General features: G+C 37.4%; 1 protein-coding gene across 1 annotated transcript in view; it reads left to right on the forward strand.

Moving 5' to 3' along the window:
- Positions 1 to 15,221, forward strand: part of MEOX2 (mesenchyme homeobox 2) — a 55,807-nt gene that overhangs the window by 24,961 nt on the left and 15,625 nt on the right. The window lies entirely within an intron of this gene.

Raw genomic sequence — 15,221 nt, forward strand, 5'->3', positions numbered from 1 at the left:
CAAAGTCTTATTCAGAATAAGAATTCCTGTTGTTTTCAGTTAAATACATTGGGGGACTAAGTAGAAGGACATAGCAGCTGCAGTGTCCTCCCTCAGTCTTTCCTTAAAACCTGCTCCAGGGCAATACCCATGATGGCAGCTGGCATGCAGTGATCAAAGCTTGCTCTTGTTTGACAATGCAACCGAGAGGGGTGCAGCATGTTTGATAAATGCAGTGTCAGCTCTTGGAAGCACGGACTTGCATTTGTTAGAATGCAGTGTCATCATGTGAAGGGACCTTTAGGCAACACTGCTGCACAAATGCTAAAGAATAACGTATTCGGAAATTTCTCTGTCATGTTCTATTTCTATGTAGATGTCTTCATTCAAGGAAAAAGCTTCTGGGGTCTGTCTACATTTTTTGAACAAAACAAACATACTTTTAGTTAGGGAGCTAACCTACCTAGCAAGGCAGGCTTTTTTCAGTAGTTGTTTCTAAGCATTATTATTTAAAAATTATTTATTTATTTATTTATTTTTCTCCTTGAAGGTGAAAGGCTTAGTAGGGTGATGCATTAGGATCCAGATAGTATCCCTTCTCTGAGAAGTAATGATGAATAAATCTAAGTAGTAGCAACCTGTTAGAAATAGGCTCCTATTCTTTCTCAGTACAAGTGAAAAAACAAATGAAAACAAATCAGAATTAACTCTTAACCAATTAAAAGGCATTTTTGATGTACTAAGATACACAAAAGCAAGCGTGGACCTATTCAGTGGCTTTTGACACTGGTCCAATTTACAAACAGAGCTCCTATCCACACAAATAACCTTGTTTCTTTTGCATGTCAGTATGTGGGTAAGTTAATGCACATTAAAACATTGAAGGAGGATGTTTAAGTTAAAGTTCTTAGCTGATCACTGCTGGTGCAATCCAGCAAGGAGTGACCAGCGATTCATTGATGTTGTTTCTCAGCTTTGCCTTATCATCATCTTCTCATTTTGTCTACAAAACTGAAGGTTAATTTGCATGACAGTTATTTGCAAATGAAATGTAAGTTACTTACTTAGATTTTTGTTGTTGCATATAGAGGACATTTTATGCTTTAAGGGCTTGAACTTGAAAATGAATGAAGACAGAGAGGGATTGGTACTGAGTTTTTTATTAGGGACTAGACCAGCTTGTAAGAGGTAAAATTTTTGGAACCAGAAATGGAAGCCATCATTTAAAAATTGGATTATGTATACATTTTTATCGACATGACTTAAAAGCTAAGGGAAGTAAAATGAGAATATGCAGTTGTAATTGCATGACTACGTGATTTTTTTTTTCTTCAGTTTTAGGTCTAGATAACCAGCTGAATGACAGAAGACCAAATAAGCAAGCAGTTTAAATCCCTAAATAGAATAGTTATATGATGTAACCAATGAGGTCTTTTATGATGATAGTAGACCAAAGTCTCCCTTGGTAATAAGGTAAAATAAGGTAAAATATTAACAAAAGAAAAGACAGTCTTGAAAGGAAAAGTCCAACTCTATGAGCAATGTACCGCAATTCTCTGTCAGACTAGGCGAACACTCAATAGAAAAATCATTAATTTTTTTTGTTTTACATTATTGAGGCATGAGAAGACACAGATTTCCTGCTTTCAGAAAGAAAGTGAAAAATATATGGGAGTAGGAAGGCACTAAATTGTGTTTAGACAAAGCTTAGTGTTCAGCTAAATGCACAGATGCATTAACTAAACACTTTTTATGCCTAAACCACTGTTTATATAGTAATGAGGATTTTCCATCAGTTTCTTCAGTTAAACAGTAGCTGTCTTTTTGCTGTTTTATGGAAACAAGGCAGTCCTGCATAAAAACATCAGATATATCAGAATGTTATGCTTTTTTATCTTTTATATGAATGCAGCATAATCCTAACCCTAACCAGACCAACATTTTAACCTCACCTCATTTTGAATTTTGCGTCAGATCTCAGTTGTGAAATGAACCCAGTCCAGTTTTGTTTCAGAAGAAAGCTGGGGGTTTGGATGGCGGAGAAAGTCACTATCCAGTTTTTGTTTTTGTTTTGAAAGATGGAGAAAGCTTGTTTATGACTAGGAACATCCGCCAAAATGCTGTAACACCAGCTTAAATTAACTCTTTACTAAAACCCATGTTTACAACTCAAAAAGAGGCTATTGCTCCATATTTTCAGTGCCCCAGAGGCCTATAAATCCCCTGGAAAACATTGCAACAATGTAAAACAACCCAGCACAGTTATTCAACAAGTACCATTTTTATAGGATTTTGCTGTATCAAAGTGTGTTCAGGCCAGCATTTAAAATAAATCCAAGCTCCAGTGACATTTGTTCTGGTTGCTGGGTCACTAGGGTCTGCGCAAAGGAAGGGAGATGCAAGTCATGCTAGCTGGGCTTTCTAAATAACCGAGCAGCAAGCCGCTGAATCCTGTGCCGTGCTGCTCAGGGGCTTTCACCAAAAGGCTGGGCGAGCGAGAGAAGAAGATTTTTCAAAACTTACCTTTACATGCGTCTCATGACACTTTATTACCCAAGGGACAATTCCTCTGGTAATTTAATGCCGTATTCCAGGCTGCCCTCCATTTAGACTGGATTCTTCATTTTTTATTTTACATCAGGATAAACTGCCAGTAAATATATCACGAGGAGGGCTGCCCTAAGGGAACGGTCCATCATTCGCAGGCTTCCCCTTTGCCTCCCCATGAAGACCCTGAGGAAGAATGTGAGAGGCCCATATTCTGGGTGGTTATCACTGGAGAAAAAGTATTGAAACAGCTCCTTCATTGGCATGAAGGTTTTTCAATGCTATGTAGTTTAAAAATAAGATACACTTTATAAAAACAGTATAATGTTCAATTAGCTTATTCAACTGGGTGGAAACTCAATGACTGAGTAGCTTAAAATTAGATGGGATAAAGTTTTATATTGAAAAGAATAACATCAGAAAAGATTTTAACTCAGAAAGAGTTTGAAATTTTTATTTTATATTGAAAAATATTTATATTGAAAAGAACAACACCCCAGAACTCATATCTAACTACTATATCTCATTTTGTTGGAAAACTGCAAGCATATATTCAACTTCTTAATATACCCCTGAACTTTGTGCCATTTCAGAACTGCTGCATACTCTTTTTCAGAGCTGCAAAAACAGAGTTCAAGAGTGTATTTTTTGAGGTTCAGAGGGGGATTTGTTTCCCTCCCAGCCCCGTTAGCACTGACAGATTCATTGCAACAGCACTAAGTCCAGCCCTGGCATTGCTAGTTACCTAGATACATGCTGCAGTTTCACTGTGGCTTCAAGTCTCTGCTTTTCAGGGTACATTCCTGCATCACCCACTAGATGATTTTATTGGTCTTTTCCTTTTTTCATTTCTATGGCCTGATAATATAAAATATTGGGTCCACTCTTATTGCGGAGCATGCAACCATAGTTGACATGGTTGGAAAGAAGAGCAAAGAAATAAAAAAGCAATTTTCATTCCTTAGATGGAGTTCAGCAATTCCAGAGTCAAAAGGGGGGGTGGTGTTTTACCTCCTGCCTGCCAGCCATCGCTGGAGGCGACTGTTCAAAAATGCGAATGTGGTGATTGATCTGGGCTGTTTTACAGAAGAATTAAATTAGCTTTGTATTTGTTTTCAGTATTAAAGTTTTAATGTAGAGAAAAAATTATACCCACCCAACTCGTATCTTCAACTGTAATGACAACAGGGTGTGTTTCTTAATTTTCTTATCCCAGTATAATAAGGTATTTAAAATGAGCTTGTTTAAAAGGGTAGCACATAGTGGCTGGGACTGTAAAAATATATAGGATTTTCTATGCTTTGACATGCACTGTCAGACTGTGTCACTAGCACATTGCTTCACCAGGAAGGCCTTTCTTCTCCAGCTTAGACACAGTGAGTTGTGTGAGTTGAATGACAGAAGAGTCAGGCCACATTATTTAACATTTGTGTGCCAAATGGTCTCTCTTATTTGGGAAAGTAGAAGATTCTACTTTTGTATTAATATAGTGACCACAGAAAGACTTTCCGTTACTGAAAAAGAGTTGGAAATGAAGCTGGGGACAAACTGACCTTTGGGTATGACTAATGTACTGTGGACTTGTGGTCTAATTATTGGACACTCTTGGGTTTTCGGGGATTCTTTTCTTTCTTTTTTTTCTCTTTTTTCTATCTCTAAATATATCTGCTCTCAAAGTGTCCACTTGAAACCTGATTCTGCAGAACTTTATGTACATACTGAAATGTTTTCAAAATCAGGCCCTTATAGTGTACTTTCTCCTTCCAAATTAAAATGCAAGACTATATAAGGAGTATCAACTAATTTGGAAGTAGTCATCCATTTTAGATGCATCAAGTAAGCTTAGGGCCCTTAATTACTTTATTTGTAGTCGCTAGATATCATACAGATTTAAAAGGGGACAGTGCAACTATGACATAAAGAAATTTGCCATCTCACAAGCTATACTTGAACCCTTAGTTAAAGTGAGTTTCCCTCTTAGACATATTGTAAATATTTTCTTGCACTGTAATCTTAAAATAATAGGAAGTACTCCAAACAATTATGTTGCGGCTCTTGCTCACATCAAAGTTGAAAGTTTTTTTTTATTGCACCCTGCCAAAGCTTTCCATTATGAGTCACAAACTTTAACTGTACATCAAGTTTGATTGTTAGCAAGCAAGAAAAATTATTCACCAAAAAAGCCCTAGAAACCATGACTGTAAAATTAATAGTAACATAGATTTTGCAGAAAACTTAAATCTGCACTATTAGTTAGATTTTATTTCTTTTACAGATTTAGTTCCCTTCCCCAGTATTCGATTTAGAGAACTCTTCTTGTTTTTTTTGTTTAATCATATGAGCATTTTTCCATCTTTTAACAATTATACAATAGCTCTAAGGGAAATTGTGTTAGCTTCAAGCATGACAAATCCTTTGGGGTTTTCTTTTTTTTGAAGGATTCTGCCATTTACGATAATCATTTGAGAAAACACAAAGAAAGGAAAATGTGGCAAGCCACTAAGTGGGAGGATTTGTAAGGCAAAAACATCTGATTGTCAGGACTTCTAAAGTAGTCATTAGGAGGATCTCTGTCTAATTTACAGATAGTAGTAGTTTTAAGTGAAAAATGAATACTTTCATGGTTGATCTGAAAGCCAATAGTATAAATAGTTTAAATATCTGAAAAAAATTATTTTATAACCCTTTTAATTTTGGTTTCTCCTGAAAAACAGGTAATTCCATTTAATTGCATGTGGAAAAGTACTTTCCACTGTTTTTCCATTTTTATAGTTAGTGTTATACTTCAGTGCAATGTTGTTAGGTAAGCCGTGAATGAAATAGTAGAATACACACATACCAGCAACCCTGTTTGGGGTGTGTGTGTGTTTTTTCTGTTCTTAAAAAAAAGTCTGGATATCTACTAAGGTATCTTATGAGCACAGCTGAGCCTGTTGGCATCATTTTAATACCTTCTGAGGGATAATAAGATTTACAAAACATATCACTAAAACATATGCAGGCATATTCATTTGCACAGAAATCTACGATATCTCTTAAAGAACCAGCGAGAGTTTACATTTGTGCCTTGTACTGAAAGCTGCTGTGCTGTACAAGCTGAGCCAGCCTAACAAATAGAGCCAACAAGGGGGAGGAYGACTCTATGCAGCTTCTTGGGAGGACCAGGACTCTGGTCGAGACTGTGAAATGGAAAATGATTTGTGAACTGGCGATTCTGCGCGGTGCTATATACACTGCAGGGGCGAGTTATGGGTGTTTTTAAAGGAAAGTTTTTAAAAAGAGCAAAAGCACTTGAGGCAAACTAATTTAAAAATAAAGAGAAAGGAGAAAGGGCATGCTAACAGACGATTAAGTAGAAATATCAGATGTTAGATTTGCTCCAGCCACTGTTTTTTTCTGTCACATGTTCAACATATATAAAATTTTCACTACATCATTAAGAAGTTCCAAAGAAATCTGTTTCATGATGAATGGGGAAAAAAAATAGCCAGTGTAACACTGAAAAATTACCCTGAAAAAATTGTTGTGAAATGGCTTCCTTTTTCCTGTAACAGCAAAATAATTCTTAGAAAGAGCTGAAGTAGAATTATGGTACCAATTTCTATTGTCCCTTGTGTAACTGTATCCTGAAGACCTGCTTTGGAAAAATGGGTGAGTAAGGCAATATGGAGCCCTAAAGAAACTCCAACTGTATTAAACTTTTGTAAGTAAGTGTTTCAACTTTTATTGCTAAGTATGGAAAACTGAAAGCCTGGATTCTTTGGCTTAAGCACAAGCTATTTATTTTTTGTTCAGACAGGAGCTCATGCATTTGCAGTAAGATTAAAAAAAAAAAAAGCAACCTTAGAAGATGGCAAGATTTTGACTGTAAGTTCAGCAAACATATTTTGAGAAAATACTGTGTAGGAGCCTAAGAAAATACCTTTCTTTAATCAACTCAAGATCTCTCATGATCATACACAAAGTAAGCTGGGAGTTCTAATAGGATCAGAATTGGCTTTGACACCCTGGGGACTTAGGAGCAGTTCCACTGAAATCTTTGGAGCTGCTCCACACTTCCACCACTGTAATTAGAGGAATTTGGCCTAGCAAAACCAGCACACTTGTTCCTGGGCCGTTTGCTCTAGTGAATGTTTGTGGCACAATGTGATCTCTTACACTACCTGTACGTAGCACCTCTGCTAAGGAAGAAGGAGCTCAGGCTTTAGACCTCGGGAAGTCTGTGGAAGTTACGCCGCAATTTCAGCACACAGTGCTGGATCACCATAAAGTAATTATAGATGTTGTTTTGAAAAAACTAAAGTCTGTTTGCATATGGGTAAATCACAACAACGATTGTTTATTAGAATGATATTTGGAAACTCACAGTGATTTATTACTGTGATATTTGAAAATTAAATAATTCAGACCTTATTGTGGAGTTACCAAGTTTGCACCAACACCTCATTAAAGGTGTTTTACTTCTGGATCCTGTGAATAACATCTAGAAGGTCTGAACTTTCTAAGCAACAGAATTATTAGCAAGAGCTGACTGCCATTTGGGAAGCAGGCATCGCTAGTCTTGCTGGGGAATGCACAGCTTCTTTAAATGCAAGGGACTTTGAATGGAAATTTGAAAGCATGTAAAACTAATGGCCATTTATATAGAGAAGTTAATTTAGAAACAACTTACAGGTTTCTAAAATGCATTGGTTAACATCTGTTCCCATCCCAACTGTACTTTGGATACTAACTATTAAGGCAGCCTGGACTGGCAGAAAAGAATTAAAAACTAATTATTTTCAATATATTTAAAATCTAGATAGCTCGTGCAGAATACATACTGGCATAATTTTGCTATATATTTCTTAGCTAGAAGGCAGTGTAACATATTTCACCATTCCCTAGCCTCATCTCTGTTTTTGTTGCTGGCAATAGTTTAAGCTAAATATTTAGTATTTTATGTGAATACAATACATGTAAAGTGGAGCAACCTGAATTATAGTTTAATCATGACATAGAGGCGGATCCACCTATTCTTGAGAGGAAGCATCTCCTCAAAAAGCTCACTGGCCAAAATGGTTAAAACATACTGAATGCATTCTTTATCATTTAAGTATTTTAGTTTTTTTCTTTTTCAGATATAAATTAAATATGGCTTTTTGTTAAACCTGAGTCCCACAACATTGCCTATGCTGTCTGCTCTAGTATTTTTGGCAGGACAAAGGTCTGCCTGCTTCACGAAGCTGAAATGAAAACTACAGCCCAGTGTTTTCAGGAGATAAGACTTGCTTGAGAGGTGCTTATCTAAATAAGTTCTGTACATCACATACTATTTTCTTTTCTTAAGCAGCCACTTCCCTACAGTTTGCAGTGCTTGAGATCTTTCATATATCATTGTTGCAGGAAAAATCTGTTTTCCTAAATATTCTTACAATATAGTGGGGCCAAAGGGAGTATTTTAATCCCTCCTGGGAGTGCTGGTACAGGCTGTCCCCAGGAAAGGGCTTTGGCCAACCCTTTGCTGGTGACCATGGCATGGGTGGTGTTTGGGGTGGGCTTGGTCTCTCCCAACTTCCATTGTGCTTCCAGGGGAGTCTTGCCCTTGGGGTAGGGAAAATCCCCCACTGTGGCGGATGCCTGAGATCCATAAGGTTCTTCCATAAGGATGGAGGGAAAATTCCATAAACTGCCACATCAGCTCCTGTTTCTTCTGTTTAGAGGTCTGTCTTAGGGGAGATTCCTTGTTTTAGTATTGCAGGTTAAATTTTACTCAAGAGGACTTGCTGCTAAGCTGCAGAGAGATGGGGCTGGCGGCTGGCACCTTCATTTACTGAAATTCTTCCAAATGAAAGCTAATTATAAAAATGGTTCTGGGAGTATGTGAACAATCTCCATGCATGTGCTATCTGCTGGTGCATGTAAGAAATGTATCTCTGGGAATAAAAATGGGAATTGGAAGTGCTGCTAGATAAATTCCTATTAAAATGCAGCCTGTAAGGTTTATTTAAGAGAACTCCTATGTTTTGACTTTTTAGACAAACTTATATTTTCTGTTGTTTTTTTAAAGTGTTTCCCAAGTCTCTTTTACTAATATCAGCCATAATTATACAAGCCAGTGGGACTGAATGAAGTGTCTCCCATGTGAACATCTACTGAGTGGTGCAGTTATTCATGAGATAATTCATAAGTTGACATTCATATTTACAAGGTGGGAATAATAAAGGACATGTATATGTTATATAGTTGGATGGATAAGATGAACTGGCAGAAGCACATCTTTCCCAGCAAAGGTATCTACAACATTAGCTATCACAGTGCTATGAATCAGTGTTTCTGATGCTGTAATATAATTCCTGAACTTGTACTTTCAGGAGGCAGTAATAACAAAAAAAGTTGGCAGCAACAACTAGTAGGTAATGGTTTAGGACGGTATATAGTGTGTTTCAGAATACCCAGAGGTTTTGCTGTGCCAATTCATGTTTTTATTGGGAAGGGATATAAGGCCATTTTAAATTGTAAATTGTCACAGACTGGATTAGAAAGCGTTAACTCAATAAGCAAACAAAAGTTTGTTTTCATTAGAATGAAAAGAAGGATTCATGTAATTTTGACGTCGCACTAGTGCTACTGTGCAACTTTGCCCATTTACACATGTAGGGTTGTGAATTATGGAACTGAAGATGCTGTTTGCTCCAATTTTCAAAGAGGATATTCTACTAATGTATTTTGTGAATTGCAGGCCCAGAAATACCTTCAATGACATTCCCAAAAGAGACACTCAAACTGACTATGCTCAGTGATTAGGAACTGCACTATTTAACTGAGCAAAACCTTCTAAAAATGCTATTTTAATGAAGGAAAATGATTAAACAAAAAATAGATTAATTAAATCTGCAGCATTTGATCATTTGTCTTCAACTGGTGCAAATAAGTGTAGGTGCATTGAAGTCAGCGTAGCTGTGCAGTTTTATATAGCCCAGGATTTGACTCATTCTTTTAGTACAAAGTTTATACTCAAAAGCTGTTGTAGGGAGTAAAGATTTAAACTAGGAACCTGAAAAGCAACTGGACAATGCTTTGAACCCAGAGTGAGCTTGCATATTAACTTCTGGGAAATTTTTAATTGAAAATTTAGAAGAAAAAAGGTAATGGAAAACTGTGTAGTGTTCTGTATTAAGTGTTAAAAATGTTTGAAATTGACCATCTCTGGGTATATTTTTATGCCTTTTTCGCATGTGTAGTTGCTGGCAAAACAATATGAAACAAGTGGAGACCTTTATGCCAGTTCCTTGCTTGTGTCTCAGTAAACTATTTCATTTTGTCAGAAAATATGATTAACTATAAAATATCAGAAACAATTAGGTAAGGAATTCAACTGTATACCAGTATGTACTTCCTACCATTAAAAAATGAAGTTGTTCTCTCCATCATAATATTCCTTTGCTTCTGTATAGTACAAATTTGATATTTTATTCATATGCATATTTCAGATTAATGATATTTTCCTGGATTATTGCCTTAATACTAAAGTAATTTTCCCTAAGTTTATATCGATAATGTCTTGAAGGCAAAAATAGCATTTGGCATTGAATCACATACCATTGGTGTGTCCTATTGATGTTTAGAAGCTCTAAAGCTTTTGTTTACACATTAGTGATTTAAATGAATGTAGAGGAATTAAGTTTGAAAGAAATGCTCTTTCATGCAACATTAAGTTACTCAGAAGTAACAAGCTTTTCACGTTGATTTATTTGTACAGATTGCTTCATTTTAAAGTAAGTAACCATATAGTAGTTGTTCCCTGCAAACACTTGAACATCATTTATAGGAAAGCATGCAATTAAGAATATTTAATTCATGCAACTTCACAATAAATTTATAGTGAAATAAATCTAGAAATGGGCTGTTCAGTCTTGTATTGGTAAGGACTTAGGGAACTTTTTGAGAACAAGTGCTCCCCAGTGTGAGTTAAAGTTGCAAAAACTGGGCATTGAGTAACAGTTCTAGGCATGAAATTCTGGTGGCCTTTTGGTCACAAATTATTAGTGGTTATTGTAACTACTCATTGTAAGGAAGGATATCAGGATCTGACAACTATCTGTAATGGCTAATAAAATACTAGCAGCAATCTTACTTATTTTTGAAAATTCTTGTCTGGGATCTAACATTGCAGCTATTAACTGAAAGTTCATTGCTGGCTGAGAAATTACGGTATGTCAGCTATTGAAATAATCCAAGGAAAAATCTCATGTGCTTCTTGCATGTACTGCACATGATTCCGACCCTACCCAATTAGTAGTAGATCTGTGCATCACTGATATTCTGCCCAGTATTTTTTCCCTACTCTATAAGCAGTCCTTTTTTTCCTAGGCATGCATCAAAAGCAAAAATACGAAAATGACTACTCTTCATATTCTACTCATAAAGTTTGATTCTGTGTTTACTTGGTATGCTCCTGTTTTCCAAAGCAATGATGTAGAGAGAAGGAGACAGGAACTCTGATAAGACCTTATGAATGCTGGGATTAACAGCAATGCTTTCCTTAGAGTAAGTTAGAAATAACTTTTCAGGATGGAGCACAAGTATTAATGATTTTTGTAACAATTTTTGAGCCATTGCTAAGCTCAGGAAAAGATCTAAGCCTCCAAAAGATCTGTAGAACAGTCATTTATAACTTCGAATGTCTTTCCAAATGGTACCTGCTACATCAGTTACCAGCCAGCATTTTTGTCTGACAGGAGATATTAAAGATCCTGACTGGAGTTTTTGAAAACTAATAATAACAATTCTGGGAAAGTGGCATAACCTGTAGCCCTCCAAGTAGTCTTTAAGTGCCTACCTAGTAGAGATCCAAAGAACAAAGGTTTGCAAAAGAAAGACTGATAAGGTACTAATACCTGCATGTAGGCTATCTCTTCTGAGAGCATGCTAGAATTTGTCTGGGAGACAATATAGATTGCTGTATTTTTCATCAAGTGATCTGTACCATCTGTATATATTTTGTGTGTGCTTTTTGAGAGGTAAGGAGTGTAACTTAGATCCTCCTAGGCTTTGTTCTCTGCCTCTACACCTACCATTTGGCGTAAGATGTAGCCAGTGGAAGAAAACTAAGGTTGTTAGTTTTTTTTCTTTTCTTCTCTCTCTCTTTTTTTTTTGCCTTAGTTGCAACAGCTGCAAAACAGATGTAGGCTGACACAAGTTCTGCCAAAAATCTCTTCCAAGTCTCCCTCCCATTTTCCACCAAAGAGAAACTAGTCAGGTGATATGAACAGAGAGCTGAAGGTCAGAAAGATCTGGGAGCTCCCAATCCTGGCTCTGTAGAGATTGTTAAAAAAGAAGCAATTCCCCCAAAATCCTTAGATTTACTGCTTTGGATATTAAAACAACCAAAGTTTATGGAGGTGACATTTCTAAAATTTACTGTTCTGAGTAGCATGATGTTAATGGGAAATAAAAGGCAATCTGTACAGGAACCACAGAAACACTGCAGCAGAGAAAATCAAATGACAGCAAGAGTTGACAACTGGCACTCACCTAACTGGCATCCGTCTAAGTAGATGTTTTTAGATACATTTTCAATATTTTAAATGCATTAAGCAAAATACTATTGCCTCACATCTTGCTGGCATAGTTATTACTCTCTAATTGTCTTAAATCTTCAGTAGACACATTTGATGAGATCAGCTCATGGCACTGTAGCTCACAGCATCTCAGAATTGAGAGAGCTGGCTAGGTAGCACTCCCGTTTCAAAGCCAGCATCATCCAGACCTTTCCTGAACCAGATTCCTTAGAATTCTAATCATTCAGTCATGTAAATCTCATTATTGAGAGAGAGGTAACCCCCTTCTAAGGTTTCTGCATACCTTTCCAATTTTTCCTTTCAGCAATATTTGAGTATACCATGTGCTTTCTCAGAGTATTTTGACTATTACAAGATGCCCTAGGAGATGTGGATGTTTAAAGAAATGAAAACGATCACAGTTTAACATTTTTTCTGGCACTTTTATGTATTTCTTACAAAAATCTGAGTCAGTAAACACATTATCAACAATGTGGTTGAAAAGATTTATAATTTCCAACTTGGTCTGAGCTGAGTTGTAAAAGTGTCCTAAATTGTTAGCATTTCCAGTGACTCAAAGAGGGTAAATAGTAACACACTGAAAAAAAATTATCAGCCAGAAATTCGTGATTCTGTTCTTGCACATATTGTATGATGACTCAGTGTGACTACGGCAATGAGCTTTAAGAGTTCATCTTGCAGTTGTATCACCTAAAGACAATTGGGGTGGGCACCCAAAATGGCAAAAGCTCCTACAACTGTAGTGGCCATGACGTTGAATTCTTCCATTAGAGTGCAGGGCTACTGCAGACCAACATGTCTGACGTAATGTAGATATGAACATTTTCTTAGTTGCTACAGGGAAGGTAAGCAGGTGTAGGCTCTGTCAAAATCCACACAATGTATCATCTGAGCTGCCCCATGCTGAATAAGGAATTTATGACCACATTAGCAGTCCATACCAGCCAAGACAGGTTCGTATGACAAAGCGAAAAGCCAACAAGTGATTTGTGCACAGATATGGCCAGTGCATAGGCTGGGCTGTGCCTCACCAGGTATACGGCTGCAAGCAGCGAGCAGTGACAAAGGCGTTCAATGACATACACAGCAAATAAATAAATAATTGAAATTTTGCCACTGTGTTAGTCTGCTGATGAAATGGTACTGCTGACAGAACTGTGGCTGCCGGACATTCACAGTCTGACATTTCCTTAAAGCCAGTATCCAGCAATGGCAGGAATGTGTAAATAACAAGTTGCTGAAGCAGGCTTATATTTGTACAGAATCAGCATGGGTTAACATTACCAGCAGCACTGAATCATATCTCCTGGTAAACATGAAGGACACATGCTACTCACATGCAGTTACATTTCCTTCTCCTTACGCCAGCATCCCAGGAACCTGGAATTTCAATGCTAACAGCATTCATAAATTCATAAAAACTCAGAATTAAGAGTATGACTGTTGGGATATTAACCAACAGGAGGGCTTGCCTTATTATGTTTTACTGGCTGAGCAGTAACTCTGTTTTCATCATGGAACCATCTGCTTGCACAAAAATTGCTTGTGTTATGAGTCTCAGTCACTTATACAGATCCAAGTGCTGAGTGATGCTCGGAATGGGTACTCCTGAAGTTCTCCTCTTTGACTATTCTCTACAGTAGCTACAGTAGTAGCTAACAACCTGTTGTACCCGTGACCCCACTTTCTGCATTTCCTGGCTTATGTCATCATTTCTAGTACTGAATTTTCAATATGGTGTCCATGTCATGGGTAGGTGCAGCACTCTTATTTAAGGTCACAACCTTTAGTTCAGGCACCAGTGAACCATGGGTCTTTCCTATGGCAAGTAACAACATAGAAAGACTCCTTGGCTCATGGCCTTACATGGACACAGATTTACCAGGGTATTAAAAAAGACTGTAGCAGTGACTTGTACAAAATATGTTTCCATGTTGTAATGTAGATGAGCAGTATGCACAACCACATGCTTTCAAACATGTATGAAACATGTCTCCAGTGGAAGTCAGAATGTTAGAGGAAAATGGCTTAGGTTTGTCTCTTCAGTGATTCATTGGAGTGCTGGTATAGGGATATAAGTATTTAAATTCAGGTTGTCTGTACAGTATTTGGACCTCCCCAGGGTATGGTGAGGTGGCAGAGGAGGAAATTTCAGTGAAGAAAAGCAATGTGCACGTTCCTGCAATTGAAAAATGCAGAGAGAAGTTTTAGTGCTTCTAGTTTGCCAATTAGTATGACGGAAGAAATGTGAACTGCCTGTATTCCTGCCAGGTTCAGGGTGTTTTTCATCTATCAAGTTTTCTATGTTGAGTCTGAGCGAGAAATGGTGGACTCCTATCTGATATCTTTCTCTCCCATAGTATTTGAAATGCAACACTTCACAAGCTCCTCATTGGCTTATGCCAGACCGAGATGGTTACCAGACCTTAACCCTGGCCACCAATGGGTGTGCCACCTAAGGGGCTCCTATCCTGGAGAAGCCCTGCTGCAGGTTTCTGCTGCAGCCTAATATCTTGTGGCTGAGTAACTCCCATTTGTCCTAAACCCTCTCAGCGAGTTTGGTGGATACCCTCAGCCATACACACCGGCAGTACACTGCACATATGCAGCAAAGTCCAGTGTGTCATGTCAGCGAAAGTGAAGAGGTTTGGTGATTTAAACCCATTCTCTTTAAAACTTTATAAAGTAATGACTGTAGCACTGAGTCAAGCATCAACAGTTCTCATGACAAAGCAAAACAAACAAAGAGACATTCTCCTTCCAAGCAAGGGTAACTCTGACAAAAAGTGAAAAAACCTTTTTATACCTTTATAAATGTAGATAGTTGACTGTAGTTTTGAAACCAGACTCACTGGCCAGTTGGACAGTCTCAGGCATGTTGATGATTCATCTGATCCAGAGTCCCAGGGAGTGATTTCTTATGGGCCTGCTCATTTGGAAGTTGATGCAGGTTTCTATTTAAGTCAGCAGCTGAAGTGTGAATTTATCTGTGACATTTTTAAGATGGTTCATGAGGCCAGAATTTGACTAATGATGCTCCTACTGATCTCCTGCTAATTTTGGATTTATAGGTGTTGTATCATTCCCAAACTTCCAAACTTATAAATGTCCGGTTCTCCATTTGTTGAGGGT

This window comes from Apteryx rowi, unplaced genomic scaffold, assembly GCF_003343035.1.
Source record: "Apteryx rowi isolate R43461 unplaced genomic scaffold, aptRow1 scaffold_449, whole genome shotgun sequence".
NCBI classification, from domain to species: domain Eukaryota; kingdom Metazoa; phylum Chordata; class Aves; order Apterygiformes; family Apterygidae; genus Apteryx; species Apteryx rowi.